This window comes from Oryza glaberrima, chromosome 7, assembly GCF_000147395.1.
Source record: "Oryza glaberrima chromosome 7, OglaRS2, whole genome shotgun sequence".
NCBI classification, from domain to species: Eukaryota; Viridiplantae; Streptophyta; class Magnoliopsida; order Poales; family Poaceae; genus Oryza; species Oryza glaberrima.
In genome coordinates, this window is record NC_068332.1 from 3,261,567 (window position 1) to 3,277,068 (window position 15,502).

The window sequence follows — 15,502 nt, forward strand, 5'->3', positions numbered from 1 at the left end:
TAACGTGACAGCATTATTTAGCCACGCCGGTCTAGCAAGCGGCGTGGCAAGATAAAACTGCCATGCTTATAGCGTGTGGCGTGTCAATGTTATTTTGCCATATGAGGTGGGCTGGCGGGACCAAAGGTTTTAGATTTTGAAAATAAGGTTTGAATGGGTTTGTTTTAAAATTAAAAAAGTTCAAATAATAAAAAAAATCCGCTAGGGCAAGGCTGCCAGCGCTTGGGGCAACAGGGATGTGCAAGGGAGGACGTACCACAGCACCAGGCCACCAGCCCGCTGCATATAGGACGATCAGTTCGGTTCAGATTCCACCAGTTCCCAGTTCCAATTGCAGAGTGAAAGCACCTCTATATATTCTAACACGTTAATCAACTAGTTGTAATTGTAAGTTGTAGGAGTAACAAAGATGGCTCCTTACATCGAAGCTAAATTACTCCTAATAAATATGGTCCGGGGTGTTCTGTAAGCATGCACAAGAGCAAATTTGATAACAGATAGTATACCGTGTATCACCTAAACATCAGTCGTTCTTGCATGGGGTTGCAACTTTCAATGACATCAAGTTAAAGTTACTGTTCTTATATCAGTGCACACTGCTGGTATTTATGTGGATGTGATAACCGTAACATTTTGTGTTTATAAACATGCAGGTTTACCTCAAGCCACACTGCATGCATGATCTTGAAGATCAGGTTCAATGCATTTCTGACGTCATCGCAGTTTTCTATCTACCCTATAATTCACCATCTACAGTCCTATACAAACCTCATTCATCAAATTCGACTATTCGCAAAAGGGCCTGTAGCCTAGTGATTACAAGAACCTCAGTAGCACCTGAGGTCCTGGGTTTGACTCCCCATGGGAGCGAATTTTTCAGGATTTAACGGTGTTTTGCTTTTAGTGGTGTAATTCTCAAAAAAAAAAAAATTCGACGATCCAGAATCATCTCATCCAACGCCTCAGAAAGTCCCACGTTTCCTCTCTCCCGTCCCATCCGCACGCACCTCTCCGGCTCTCCCCTCCTCTCTCAGAACGCGCATTCCCTCCTCATCTCTCGGTCGCTCCCCTCGACCGCCGCCGCATCCACTATCCTTGCCGTCGCCACCGCCGCCGCATCCCCACAAATCGCGCCATCCCGCTGCCTTAATTCCTCTCTCGCTCGCTCCCCCTCAACCGCCGCCGCTGCCGCTGCCGCTGCCGCTGCCGCTGCCGCCGCCTCCGCATCCCTAATCCACTCCGCGCCGTCTCCTACGCCGGTCGAGATCTCCGCCATCGTCGCCACGCACAGCCACCTGAGCCTCTCTTCCCGTCCCCTTGTGCCCTTCCATGTCCTCTTCTTTCTCCCTCTCTCTCTATCTTGATCGAACCCTAGGTCCTCGCGGTGTGGCTCTCCCGGAGCAAGCGAGCCAGCATGGCAGAGTCGATCCGCGTCATCATGGAGGTGGGCGCCGACGGCGTCATGCTATGCTCGTTACCCTCTGCAACCCGCCGGTCAATGTGCTGCATCCCATTAGTAAACCCTCCTCGCTTTCTTAATCTCGATTTTATTTTTTTGCCCATCTCTTGGTGTTGGGGTTTTTGGTGTTGCTGGTCACTGATTCCATGCACGGGTTTGGATTTTGCTCCCCATGCGTCGTGCAGTCATCCAGGGGCTCAAGGAGAAGTACGCGGAGGCATGGATCGCGACGAAGTCAAGGCAATCGTGCTCACCGGTGAGGCCTCCCGATAATCGTTTCCCCCCCCCCCCCCCCCTCCCTACGAAAAATTGATCAGAGAATTCATTACCTATACACAACTGAAATATCTGATTTGTTTATTGCGGCAGCCGTCAAATTTGCGCTCATTTTGTACTGATAGATTGCTGTACGGGTTGACGTAAGATGAGCAGCATTTTTGTTTGTTTTGCTGGTTTCGAGTGGTTGTGGAGTAGTCGCTGCTATCCAATCATTATGTGCTGATCTCAGTCAACTAGGTTAATGAGTGGGCTGCTCCTGCTGTACAAGATTTGCTTTGCTGGTGGTCTAGAACTGTAGTGGAGCTGCTCAACTGTAAATGGCAAATGTTGGATGCTAATCCAGTTATCTCACTAAAGTAGAAACTACAGCAATGGCAAGTTATATGTAAACCTTGATCAGAAAGGAACACAATTTTGTACAGGTCCCCAAGGAGATCTGTTTTCTTCAAACATTCTTTCCTATTAATGGGTAGGAAATAGCTTTTCTGGTAACTTTTGGTTGAAACGTGCCGTTGTACATTTTAGGAATGCAAGAGTGAGAAAGGGGATTGTAAATTTTAGTTTATCATACTTGTTGTTTTTCTTCTAAATTATGTTCAATCCTTACTAGATACTGGAGGCAAATTTTGTGGAGGCTTTAATATCAATGTGTTCACAGAAGCTCACAAGACTGGTTAATGGTCCTGTCATCGACTCGTGGCCTCTGTCCCCCGACACCTGCCCGAGTCGCCGCCTCTGTCCCTCAACACCACCCAGACCTCCACCGACTCCATCCGTGTCTGCATCATCGGCTCCAATCTAGACAACGACGACGGAGGAACAGGTAAGGTACTACGAATTGGGAACTGATTGGTGAAGTGCAATGTGCACAATTTGGGGATTTGTTTCCCCTACCCTATTGTGCTAGCAGATTCTGCAGTGTCATATTTGTGCATTTTCCTCTCTTACGAAACAGCTATTGTGCTTGTAAATGGGTGACATGGTTAGATATTGGAATTTGCTAGAACACATCTTCAGATGTTCATTTGAACATATTGGCCATGATGATTATTGATGTCCATTTAGAATTAGGTTGATCTGCAGGTGGATGACAGACAAATGAAAAGATTAGTGGCTGGATCAATGGCAAAAGCATTATATCCAAGGTGTAAATTTTTTTTTCTTATTTCTTGAATTTTGTATCAATCTAAACCTTTTTAGGTCTTGATTCTCAATGCTTTTACACATAATTTGCATGAAAAGAATTGTGACTAACTATACTAATTTCTATCAGAATGTGACGACTGTTGAGCTTGTTGCGTGCCATACATCAAAATGGGAATTTTGGGGGAAGCAGTAGACAAGTTATTCTGCAGTGTACAAATGAACCAGTTAACAGTAGGAATGATGGAAAGATTTAGGAAATATGACCAGGTTCTTGAACCTGGATGGCCCTGTGCCATGGGATAATTGGAACCTGTGCAGCTGGGCTACTGGTGAGCGCAAGATAAGGCATATGCAGCTTTACATACATTGCGAGACAAAGACAAAGGTGTGCAAGAAGGACATGCTCTGTCAGACTTTGTTACTATATATCATACGTTAAAGAAAATGGTGATCGTTTTAGAGAGAAGGAATATATTCGTGTGTGAATTTCAGCTTTTGGTAGACTATTTTAGAGACAAACAGTGGCTCGTTCCATTGCTTGACATGAACAACTGACTGGTGTATGAATGATAAGCATTTTCAGTCATATTACCTGTTCCAATAGCTGCAACTTGTGAAATAAAAATTTTATTATATGTTTACATGGTCCTCTATTGATTTTTTCTGGATTGTAAGATACTACTACTAGATATTTTTTGTTTTCCCTTAAAAGCTCCGCCTTCACTTGTGCCTAGTTAATTATACTTATTTTCCTCTATTTGTCTCAAAACAGATCAGCGTGTTATAAGTTTCAATTAAACTGAGTTGGAGAGATAGTGTGAAGTGCAGGGAAGGGAACAAGGGGGTGTCGTAGACACTAATGCTCTTTATCAGAAATCTCTATTGATCCTAAGGAATGGTGATCTGTATGTTTGACTCGGTGCTTATTTATTGGTATGACTTTGATCAAGTGAAATTTGATCAAGAAGATTCCACAGTGAGAATATGGGACATATGCTATGAAGGGACGACATGGGAGTTATTTGTGTCCAATTTATACTTGGTTTTATCTATCTCGAGTTTTTTCCCAGATTTTGGAATGTACTACTAATGTGCAACGGAGGAAACTGTGTACAATTGCTTGCTCATAACATTTATGATTTGCATGTCATTTGGCTCACAACTATGTTTGGTAGTTTTTATTTTGTGCAACATTAGTTTGATGTGGACACTCACGATGTGAAGAAAAGCGTTTCTGAACTAAACTTCTTGTGCACCTATTATCAACTATGGAATGATTACAATTAAGAAACATGTCATTTGCATTTTAAAATATAGTCGTAGCGAGAGCACGGGCATATTAGTATAGCATAGCACCACTGGCAGAAGCCACAGCTCAACAGCACTTGATAACCAAAGTACAAAAACCAACAGTAATGCAATGCACACAATCGCTAACGGTAACCGAGGATAGCAACAGATGGTTAACACCAAATCCAAGTAATTATTAGCAAGGTTCACTTCATATAAGCAAAAATATCATAGTGCTAGGTGCATAAAAACACAGTGCACACAAATTGGTCTAGCTTCAGAAAAGGCCTGACATTTCTTTCCACTCCCAAACATTTTTACATGAACTCTCAGTTCAGCAGCTAACACATTTTCCACAACCAACTGAAATGAAATGCAAAAATTTTAGTAAGTTAATAGAGCCCACTATTTCACAATGTTATGTTGAACACGCAATTTAATTTATATGAATACAAACCTGAGCAGCAATCCGATCATGGTCAGTTGAGATGGTCATGCACATTTGGACACAATAAAAGCATCTAGTGAATCAGAACCTTTTGCATTGCTTTACTTTGACTAGCGTTGCAATGCCCTTACTGAATTCCTGAAAAGATACAAAGTACTAGAGATAATATTAGTAATATTAGGAACATGTCTCCCAAATGTAAAGGAAACGGTAACCAGGTTGCCAACATATTGTGCATAACTTTGTAAGCATTAATCATTATCCTGCATTTTTAACACGGAAAAGAAGATTGGTTATTAAACTCAATCCCTTCAAGAAATGGAACAGTTTTATGCAGGCCGGTATAGTGTAGCTTGTAACATGAAGCAACAGAAGTTTTTTTTTCCCTAGTATACTAGCTTCACCGAACGTTTAAGAAGAATTCATACCTCTCTGGGTTAACAGAAATTGCAACATTGCCAAAGATAGCCTTAAGCCTTGTCGCAATATTAATAAATTTGTCCATGCACCAGTTTAAGTTATAAATATGTATAAGCAACTTTAATCAACATATAGTAACAATCATGCTGTAAGATTCCTTGAATTAGAATGCAAAAGATAAACTCTACGGCACACATCATACAAACGCATTCTACAGGAATGAATAATGATAACATCAATATCAATTAAAACATAAATAATGATGAAATATATAGCCGCGAGATTAAAGATTTATTGAGAAGTAACTCGATCTACCAGCCACATGGCACTTCCTGGTTAGGTAAACCATTTTAGGGATCAAATCTTGAGACTCAAGCAACTATTCCAAAAAGAATTGAAGTTTGTCAGGTTTTCCATGCGATATTATCAAATTTTACTTTTTCTTAGATTATATATCTGCACAAGTAGATGCATGCAACTATGAAGGCAATATTATACCGTGCTAAATCCGGTACTGCAGTCTGCAGTTACGTGACTATTGGACAAAATAAGATCCTGAGAACAAGGATACAATAAGTTAACAAATCTTTACAGCCAAAGGTTACATAAGGTTAAACTACTCCTCAAAATTCAGGAAAAACACGAGAATCAAATGAAGAAAATTCCTAAATTTCTGTTCAACAGCAGATAATCACAAATACCACATAACATATTAACTATTTTCAGCAAAAAGAAGAACATTGCGATACTAGTGATGTAAGTAAAACAAATTGCTTAGGACATAAGTTCAGAGAATCTTGCTACCATTCCTCTTTGCATGTAATTCCAGTAATACTAAATCTCTAGTAAGAAATGAAATGCTCATAACCAACATATCACATAATCCTGATTCAAACAATATGATGTACATTCAGCCATGGACCTTATCCTATCAGCCAAAAGAAATACTTGATATAGTTTAAGACTAAAGGTTCCTATCAGCAAAAAGGACCTCCTCCCCAGTCGCCGCCATCCCCCTCCCTCCCGTCAGCGCCGCCGTCTTCCTCCCCCGTCGCAGCGTGCCCCCGCGCGCTCGCCGCCGTTGCGCGCTCGCCTCTGGCACGGCGGCTCAACGAAACCGCGGCCATGGCTGTAATGCCCCGATTTTCGTTAGGGATTAAAAATCATTTAATAATGCATTTTCTAGAAATTAAATAAGAATTAAAGCAATTTAATCAAGTGAAATAATGAGGGAATTAAAATTTTACTGTAAAAATCATTGGCCGGGAATATTTTGTAATATTCTTTATGCCCTAATATACTCTCCGGATTTTTCCGCGAATTTTCGGAGCTCAATAGCTAATTTTAAAGTCACAAAGTTCATTACATCAATTTAAATAAATTGAAAACCAAAGAAAAGCTCCCATTCCTTCCTTGGGCCGCCTTCAGCCCAAGCCTCCCTCCTTTTTGGGCCGCTCGGCCGTTCCCATCCGGAATAAGTTCATCCCAGGTCCCTTAACTTGTCAACGAATTCGATTTTCATCATTCAACCACAAAATCAGATACAACGGGCCCTCAACTATTAAAACCAGTGTAATACCGCTATGGGACTTTTACTTACTGATGAGGCCCGGCCTGATGCTGCGTCCGCGTCGCTGAGATTTCGGGACATTGACACGGTGAAGCTTCAATGGTGCTTCTGTTTAAGTTCTCACCCACATATCGGCTTTGAATAGGCCACATTACGCTAGCTGGCACATAATCAATTTGGAGATGAATAGAATAGAACAGAACAGAATAGAATACTATGGTGTCTCTTTGGTCATCTTTGATAGTTTTCGACCACATGTTGATTCTGAATGATACTCTGCTTCATGTAAAAAGAAGTTACTATTCCAGGAAGGTTCCCCCCTTAGCTTCCGATATATGATGTTTGCTCTAAATGAAATGAAATTCAAATACTGTCAGCGCTCTACATGTTGTTTCCCTTCCATTACTTGGTTCTGCTGCTCATCTGTGCCTGCAAGTAAATGAAATCCATTCGCCACTGTTGAAATGTCCTGCATTCCACTTGCTTTGCATCTGCTGCTTCTCAAATCTTAACTAGGCAAGACAAGGCCCTGTTTGTGTTTGGCAGCTATATATGGCTGCCGCAGCCCGCTGCGGCTGCGACAGTTCAAAGTCGCTGCAAGCTGCAGCAATTTTGAACTACCGCTGCCGCTGCTGCCAAAATACTCTCAGGTTTTGCACTTTGTTGATCATGTGCTTTGCTTTCTTGAACTATGTGGCTTCTGCTGCTGGTGCTATGTTATATAACTGCGGTGAGTTGTGCTGATGTAAAGCATCAGTCTCCTATCGGCCAGCAAGGCACGCTTCTATGCTTTGAACCTGATCGTCAAGATCTTGCATGCAGTGTGGCTAGAGGTAAACTTCCATGCATGCAAACACCAAAAAGTTGCAGCGACTACATGTGCACCGAGTATTTTGTATATACATGAATGCTGAGTCGGCAATCTCTCGTGGTAGACGTTGAGCAGTCCGTCCTTTCTTTGATCTGTTCAGTTATGCTTGCACTGCAGGCTACACAGCTTCTGGGCCATCTGTATTTAATAGTTTCTTTGCTTTCACTGACTTTGCTATGTTTATTCAGTGTGTGGATCATTTCGGGGCATGAGGGAAGTTGTGCTCTGATCTTGTTGAGACTAACTTGGCAGTAAAGAAGGAACACTGATACACTTTGAGTAAGTGTAATCGCCTTTCCTGTTCCTGCTGAATTGCTGATATATGTAGGCTACTGGCTACTGATGTTCTGTATAGAGATTATCAAACTAGTTTTGTTTGTTCCTAGGTAATAGACCTATTGATTAGTAAGTAGTGGTTTGGACACTATGGGGCCATAAGCTGAAAAAGGCCCTCTGTGCTGTTGAAAAAGGACAACTAAACCCAGCTGGGTAAGGTCAGGTTGTCTGAGTTGTGTTTTGTGTAGCAATCTGCTGTTGTTGTTTGGGGAGGAAGGCGTTTTAGCCACTCCCCCATCGTTTCTTCCTTCTTAATGAAATCATGCGCATAGTCATGCGTATTCAAAAAAACAAGAAAAGAAAAAGGACAGCTAACTAACTATTCTTCCAGAGAGATTTGAAAAGGTAATACATGAATCATACTTGTCTTTTGAGCATATCTTTTACTGAAACTACTAAATATGAAATTGTCTCTGTACTCAGTAAAACTATATATTGTTTATGCCAAATAAAATGTTAATTTCTCTGACTGTCGTTCTCCTTGAGAAATTATTTCTTTTTACTGACTTTGCTTCTCCTTTCCCCCTCTCCAATATTTTTTGGTGTGCTGCTGCTGCAAATATGTATAATCATTCGTTGACAAAAACAAAGGATTGGTGTATAAGTAGACAATTGTGGTGGGATCGTCGGATCACTGTTTGGTTTTTCTTTGGAAGGACATGTGATGAACACTATATTGTTGCTACAAATGCAGACGAGGCACTTGCCAAAGCTCTGGAAAAAAAACAGAAAGTCAGTTTAAAACTTGAATATATGAAGATCCTGATATTCACACTGACACTTGGTTCTCAAGGTTTGTCGTGATCTGCCATTTTTTGCTTTTAATTGTTCTTCTGCAATACTCCATTTTGTGGGTGAGCATCTGGTTCTGTGATACCACCTCCCTCCCAAAACATAACAACTGTGTATTAAAATTTGGGACAGAAGGAGTTCTGTTTTCTTCCATTCATAACATAGGCCTAATTTCTTTTTTGTAGGGATTGCATTATGGAGCAGAACTGTGTTTATTAAGATGTAGTAATCCACTAAGTTCCTCCTGAATTTTACCATGTTAGGTGCTTTGGAATAGTTTTTATCCATCTCCTTGTATTTATCACACACACCTGCAATAAGAAGATTTAATAGTCAATGCAACTCCTATACTGCATTATTGTTTTTTTTTGGTACTCTTGCCTGTATGAATGCTATTTTCATGTGTTGTACTTTGTAAAAGTATAAATACTATAAATTGCTTCAGCTATTAAGAAATTACAGATAGTTTTGTAGTTTGACTTGCTGCAGTTGTCCTGCAGTGCTCTATGGCTTTTCAGTACACTTTTTTTAAATCAGGAGTTCGGGACCTTTTAGTACACTTGTTTGGCCAGCCAGATCCATTCTTGGAGTATTTTAAGCAAGTTTACCATGCAGATGTTCTTGAGTGTGGGTATGTTAGCACCACGAAAAGCTTTATTAGCTTTTCATCTTTCAGTTAAGCTATGTACTGTTGCGCTTCATGTTGATTCGCTGCTCTTCAGACAAACAGGATTTTCATTTATGTTGAACATGAGTATATAAAACAAATTATAAATTTGGTTCATGTTTTTGTACTACTGTATTTCCTTGGTGTATTTCCCTTACCTTTGTCATCTAGTAGTAGAACAAAGCTGTTGCCTGGTCCCATGCTTCCTTCTGCATTATATTATTCCTGTATGCTGCTCTGATTGTTTTTAGTGGATTTAGGTCTTAACTAATTAATTCTTGTGCAGGTGTATTGAAGCTAGCAAGTAGCAAGACATTTCTATACCTTTCTGGTGATGATTCAGCTTCTTCTATGGCATAAAGTGTTCTATTGGATGTGTTTGAAAACATACTGAAGCTATTGCACCCCTCCATGCCTTTTGTCACTGAATTATGGCAGGTAGTTATACCTAACTGCTGATTATTATTCCCTGCAATCTACAATGCATTACTTTCACTTTCATTGTCAGTAGCATACTAGCATATCATTGTTGACCTTATTAAGCCAATGCTGTACAGAAAACAACCAAATGTTGTTACCCTCTGGCCTGCTCCTCCCCTTCCTAAGAATTCTCTCTTGTCAGAAGATTTCAGAATTTGCTATGGTAAATACTTCACTTGAGCTGCTCGTACTTAAAAGTGGTGCCATTGGCTGTGCTGATCATTTTGTTTCATTGTAAATGTGATAACAGATAAGGGGTATCAACAGTGTTCGAGCAGAGTGTTCTGTTGTACTGATGCAGATGTCCTGGAGTACATATCGATGAGTGTCTTTTTTTGACCTTTTTTTTTTCCTTCTGGTGGCATTTCGTTATATGTACTATGATATTTTCATTTAGAAATCTAAGAATCAATTTCATGCACACGATGTTTGTTACCAAGAAGAATGGTAAGTATTATTTGTTTGATCTTCTTGCAATACTCAAGTTAAAGCTTTTAGTTGCTACAAAACAAACCATATGTGTGGTTATTAACTGGGCAAGCTTCACTGTTGGAACCTGTACGTGCATATGCGTAACAATTGCTTTCTTTCTCAGATGTGCTCCCCTGCAGCTTTCTTGACATGATGAAAAGACTGTATTTGGGATAAGCATCAACATCCTGATTTTACTTTCATAACTGTGGCTTTGGAACATGTCTTAGTATAAGTCTTTTTTTTTTTTGCTATGTGTTCAAGTGTTCATCATCATGACCGCTTTAATGCCTGCAGAAGGAGAAGCTGGTCCTGTCTTTACTTTCAACGGTTGACAAGGAGAAGTGTAACTGTGTAAGTGAATCACCCCCATGTTCTTGCCATAAATTGTTCAGACACGATCTTCCTTGATGCATTTTGCCAACCAATTATCTACTTGACTACTTTTGATAATTCCAGGTGATGCAAATCAATCGGTCACAATTTTGTTGCTGATGAGGGTCTGAAGGCCTATATCTACCGGATATTTTGATATTTTGAGGGTAATTTGGCTGATATCTCTTATCCTGGATCCCTGCGCGACAACCGACTTAATGATACGTTATTCTCCAACCGGCTCTCCAAGCGCCTTTCTTGAGATGCAGCCAGAAATCCATAGTATGATGCCGTTGCTGGCCCATCTCATTTCAGAAAGTGTACGCAGATATTTCTTCTGCATGGCAACTATCCATTTAACCATGCATTTCTTTCATGTTGTAGTTTGTAGAGGAGGCCCCTGAAGAAATTGTTTGTGGAGTTAGCGAGAAAGCATTAGAAGCAGAAGAATCGGCTCGCTTTTCTAGTTAACTGTTTCCAGTGAAATATAGGACACTCTAGTCACCATTGGTTCATCACTTGGTTCTGCAGTTGTATTAGGGAATCCGAGCTGTTGATAAGTTGCCCTGTAAATTACTCCATCCACGTACAAGTGTTTTTTTTCCTTCTTCCCCCGATAGTCCTACACCATGGTTTACGATGCCGGTTGACTGGGTAAAAAACACAAACCGCTCGGTTGTTTGGTGAATCTTTTTTTAAAAAGAAAATCAAACTTTATTTTAAATTTGTCACAGGATCTGTTCAGATTTCATTGGTTCATTAATGGTTTTTGTGAAATCCGAAGATATCGCTCATGAGTGGGTAAGCGGTTCTTGATCTTAGTCTCATGATTATGAACCTTGTGCACATAATTCCAGTGGTATATATCATGTATTGTTGCCTCTTTCCAAAGTGTATCCGATTGTCAGCTCTCTTTGCTATATCCTGAGCTCATTTTGGAGTCTGATGCAACAATGGTCCCGACTATAACACTGTGATATGGGAACTGAAGCATTTGTTGTCTTCAAATTTTATCTCTTTCTGGGTTAATTATAAGCCAAGAGAAGGAAATAGAGTAGCCCATACACTTCCTGAGCTGGGATCGTTGTGCTTGACAGATTCTGAGCCAGTGCTTGTATCTATGCTATCTTGTATTACAAATTTGGTTGCCGAGGATATCTCAGCTAATGGAGTAATGAAAGTTCGGGTTTGTTTTAAAAAGAAAAAGGCAAAATTTGCTACAGGACACTCAGAAAATATGTAATTAGCTATGGGACACTGTAAAAACATGAATTTTCCCAAGGACACTCTAAAAGTGTGGTAATTTGTTGTAGGACACTGAACGCATTAAAATATAATATCTACTCAATTGATGAGAGAGAAACCATATATAATGACACTTTTACCCTTATCTTCTTCTTTGTTCCAATGTTCTTCAAACGCTCCTCAGTTGTCGCTCCCATTTGCTCGAGTTGCCAGGCCATAATGTAATACATGTGTAAGGTGTTGCCCCCATCCATCCATCCACCCTGCTACCGCATGCGGCTACAACCAAGCAAACAAATGCTTTGCTGTGCATATAATGGCCCTCTTACTTTGCTGTTATCTTGTTTTTTTTTTTACTGAAAGTACTGCCAGGTCTTTGCCCAGCAGTGTGATTTTCATTTATTGAAAGAATAATTATAGTAAATATTTACAAGAAGAAACAAAAGAAAATGAAAAAGATCCTATAAAGTTTGTAACCAATTAGAAACAGATTGCTTCAGTGGATCCTTCATTCTGCAGAGATGCTGTTGTCTTGTTAGTCCTTGACATCATTGTAGCGCTCATGTACCTCGTACTGCTTCCAGATGTGAATAGGAGTAATAGGCATGAGAGGTGGGAGGATGGCGATGGTTGGCAGAGGCTTCCGCCATAGCCGCGGAGGCTCCCGCTGCTCAGATACCTCCACCTACTCGGCACGTTGCCGCACCAGGCATTCCATCCCTTACCGCGGCACATGGCCTGGTGTTGCTACTCTAGCTCGAACGCATGCTAGTGGTGGTTGTCGTCGTTCGCTGCGGCGAGCCGGCCCAGGAGCGCTATGGCCGAGCGGCTGCTCTACGGCTGTGACGTCGCGTTCGCGCCCTACGGCGAGTACTAGTGCTAGGAGTGCCGCATTTGCGTGCTCTTCTCCCACTGCATCAGGGAGGAGGAGGTCGCAGTGTTGGTCGAACACGTCCGTCATCCCTGCCGTAGCCGCTGGGTGCGCGCTCGACGTTGAAGATGGGGAAAAGGGACAACAGAGAAGATAAGGACAAAACTGTCATTTTACATGGAGATATTATATTTTAATGCGACCAGTGTCTTGCAGCAAATTACTACTTTTTTTGAGTGTCTTCGGGTAAATTCACATCTTTGCGATGTCCCACAGCTAATTACATATTTTTTTTGGGTATCCTTTAGCAAATTTTGCCAAAGAAAAAATAGTAGGTGATTTCAAGATTGGAAATTATGCAAGTGATCACGTTTTTTTACAACAAACACTTCCTTGTATTACCTCTACTTGTACACGTGTTGTGTTGCGTGGTGACTATTTGTTACACAAGGCCTGTATGGGCCTCAACGACCGCCCATACTTGTACGAAGATGGAGATATATGTGGACGTTCCTATGTGGACCGATAGATTTGGGCCTACCCATCGGTGGATTAGTCCACCATGGACCGTGTGTGCACGTGGAGAAGGAATAAGTTCACATGTCATTCCTCAATTTTACGTCTGATCCCTAATCCCCCCAGTAGGAATCTTCACCCCTCAACTATTCAAATCCGTTCAAAGTTGATCCCAAAGTAGTATTGACTAATTTTTTTTTTTGAAATAAGTTCATCTGAGGTTCAACGAATCCGATTTTCGTTCTTCAACCGAAAAACCAGATACAACGGATCCCTTACCAGTTTTGACATCTGTTTTGCTAACGTGGCGTCTTCATGGCTAATTTGAATTGGTCTTCATCTGGTGTGGCATTGACGTGCGCTTACGTGGCAATTCGATCTGGAAAATAATAAACTTCGTGGGACCCACATGTCAGTTTTGCACATAAATTAATAAAAAGGGTGGAGCCCACGTGGACCCGCATGTCAGTAAAAAGAATAAAGATGGTGGGACCACGTGGGCCCCACAAGTCCATCTCGGCTCTCCAATCTCCATCGCCGCCGTCCCCAGAGAACCTCAATCCCCTCGATTCAATCTGATCCGACGAGAGAGAGAGAGAGAGAGAGAGAGAGGAGCGGGAGCGGCGGTGGGCGAGTGCGGTTGCGTAGCTGGAGCCACACGCGCGGCGGCTCCCGGGTCGTCGCTGGCCGACTTGCGCAGCGGCGCCGGAGCAGGAGGAGGTGGCGGCGGCCGCGACGCCAACTACGATGACGCGCTCGTACCGCTTGTACTTCGTGCGCACCGACGGCGGCGGCCGCTCCCCGCCGGTCCACACGTTCGGCTTCGACAAGGACCACGACGTGGCGGCGAACGAGGCGGCCATCCAGGACGGGTTCGCGCAGTGCATCGGTGGCCTCCTCTCCGTCGCCGACGAGCTAGGAGAGAAGCTTCCTGCTGTTCATCGTCGTCCCGAGAGCCCCCGCCTGGGATGACGTCACCCACCTGTTCGAAGTGAGCTGCTCTTACCGAGACATGGAGACCGGACGTACCACGAGCGTGGCCGGCGAGGAGGAGGCGGTGGTACGTGCTCATCAGGCCGTCACTGGCGGAGTCCGGCGTCGCCGAGCGCTCCGTGGAGGTGGGCCGGGTGGAAGCCATCGACGACATCGCGCTGGAGCGCGAGTTCCGCCGCCTCGACGACGGGAGCTCTGTCGAGGTGTCCTTCATGCAGCGGCCGGCGGGGTTCTACCACCACGTCGCGTGCCACGACGGCTTCAAGGTGCTCCGCCTGCCGTACAAGGCGGCGACACCCACAACGACCTCAAGCTCCGCGACAGCCTCCCGTCGTTCGCCATGCTCGTCTTCCTCCCTGACGACCGCGACGGCCGGTCTATCGGACCTGCTCGACAGGATCACCTCCTCGCCGGATCGGAGTTCGTCGACGACCACCTCCCGCCGGAGTGCGTCCCCGTGGGCAGGAGTTCGACGATGATCTCGGGTTCTCGCTGTACGACGGTTACTACCCGCCGCCGCCGAAGTTGGTGGACTTCGTTGCCGACCATCTGTTCGCCTTCTTCATCGTCGAGGAGAGGTCGCAATCCATCGTCTTCGCAGGGCATGTGCTCGATCCTTCCGAGGAAGACTAGTGTATATTTATATACTAGTGAGCGTGCACGTGCAAAGTTTTTCATCATTTATGATCTTTTGAAGCTGAAGTTATCAATTGTGTAAAATTAGAATCTTAAGATTCATCTAACATATGTTGTTTGTTCCTATCTAAAATGTTAATGTAAAAAATAGAATGTGTCATTTCCATCTCAATTTCAAAATAGAAAATATAAAATAAATAGTGAGCTCTTTTTACACTTTCATAGAAATAGAATAATTTGTAGAAGTATCTTTCTTTCCATTTCCGTTTACTGTCCAACATTTTCACATATTGATGAATCATTGAATGATAACCAGAAACCAGTTCATTATTGAAAGGCTAAACTTCATTATAGTAGCTACAATAGCAGTCTATAAGTCAGCTATAAACATATTTTAAGCAGGTAAAAGAGGAGAGATAAAAGCAGCAGGCTACAATGAAAGGCTAAACTTCACTTCATTAGAGTAGCTACAATAGCGGGCTACAATGAAAGACTAAACTTTATTAGAGTAGCTACAATAGTAGACTATAAGTCAGCTATAAACATATTTTAAGCAGGTAAAAGAGGAGAGATATCTCCTCTTTTACCTGCTTAAAATATGTTTATAGCTGACTTAATTGAATGTTTCAATAATTGA

General features: G+C 42.4%; 1 long non-coding RNA gene across 3 annotated transcripts; it reads left to right on the forward strand.

Moving 5' to 3' along the window:
• Positions 1-1,008: 1,008 nt before the first annotated feature.
• On the forward strand, positions 1,009-4,108 carry LOC127778398 (uncharacterized). 3 transcript variants are annotated; one of them, XR_008018504.1, is made up of 5 exons: positions 1,009-1,516; positions 1,645-1,715; positions 2,349-2,883; positions 3,012-3,269; positions 3,657-4,108. It is a non-coding gene; the product is annotated as an uncharacterized LOC127778398 (long non-coding RNA). The 3 variants fall into 3 exon arrangements; XR_008018505.1 differs by lacking the exon at positions 3,657-4,108 and having other exon boundaries at positions 2,349-2,561; positions 2,810-2,883; positions 3,012-3,525; XR_008018503.1 differs by lacking the exon at positions 3,657-4,108 and having other exon boundaries at positions 3,012-3,525.
• The last annotated feature ends 11,394 nt before the right edge of the window (positions 4,109-15,502 follow it).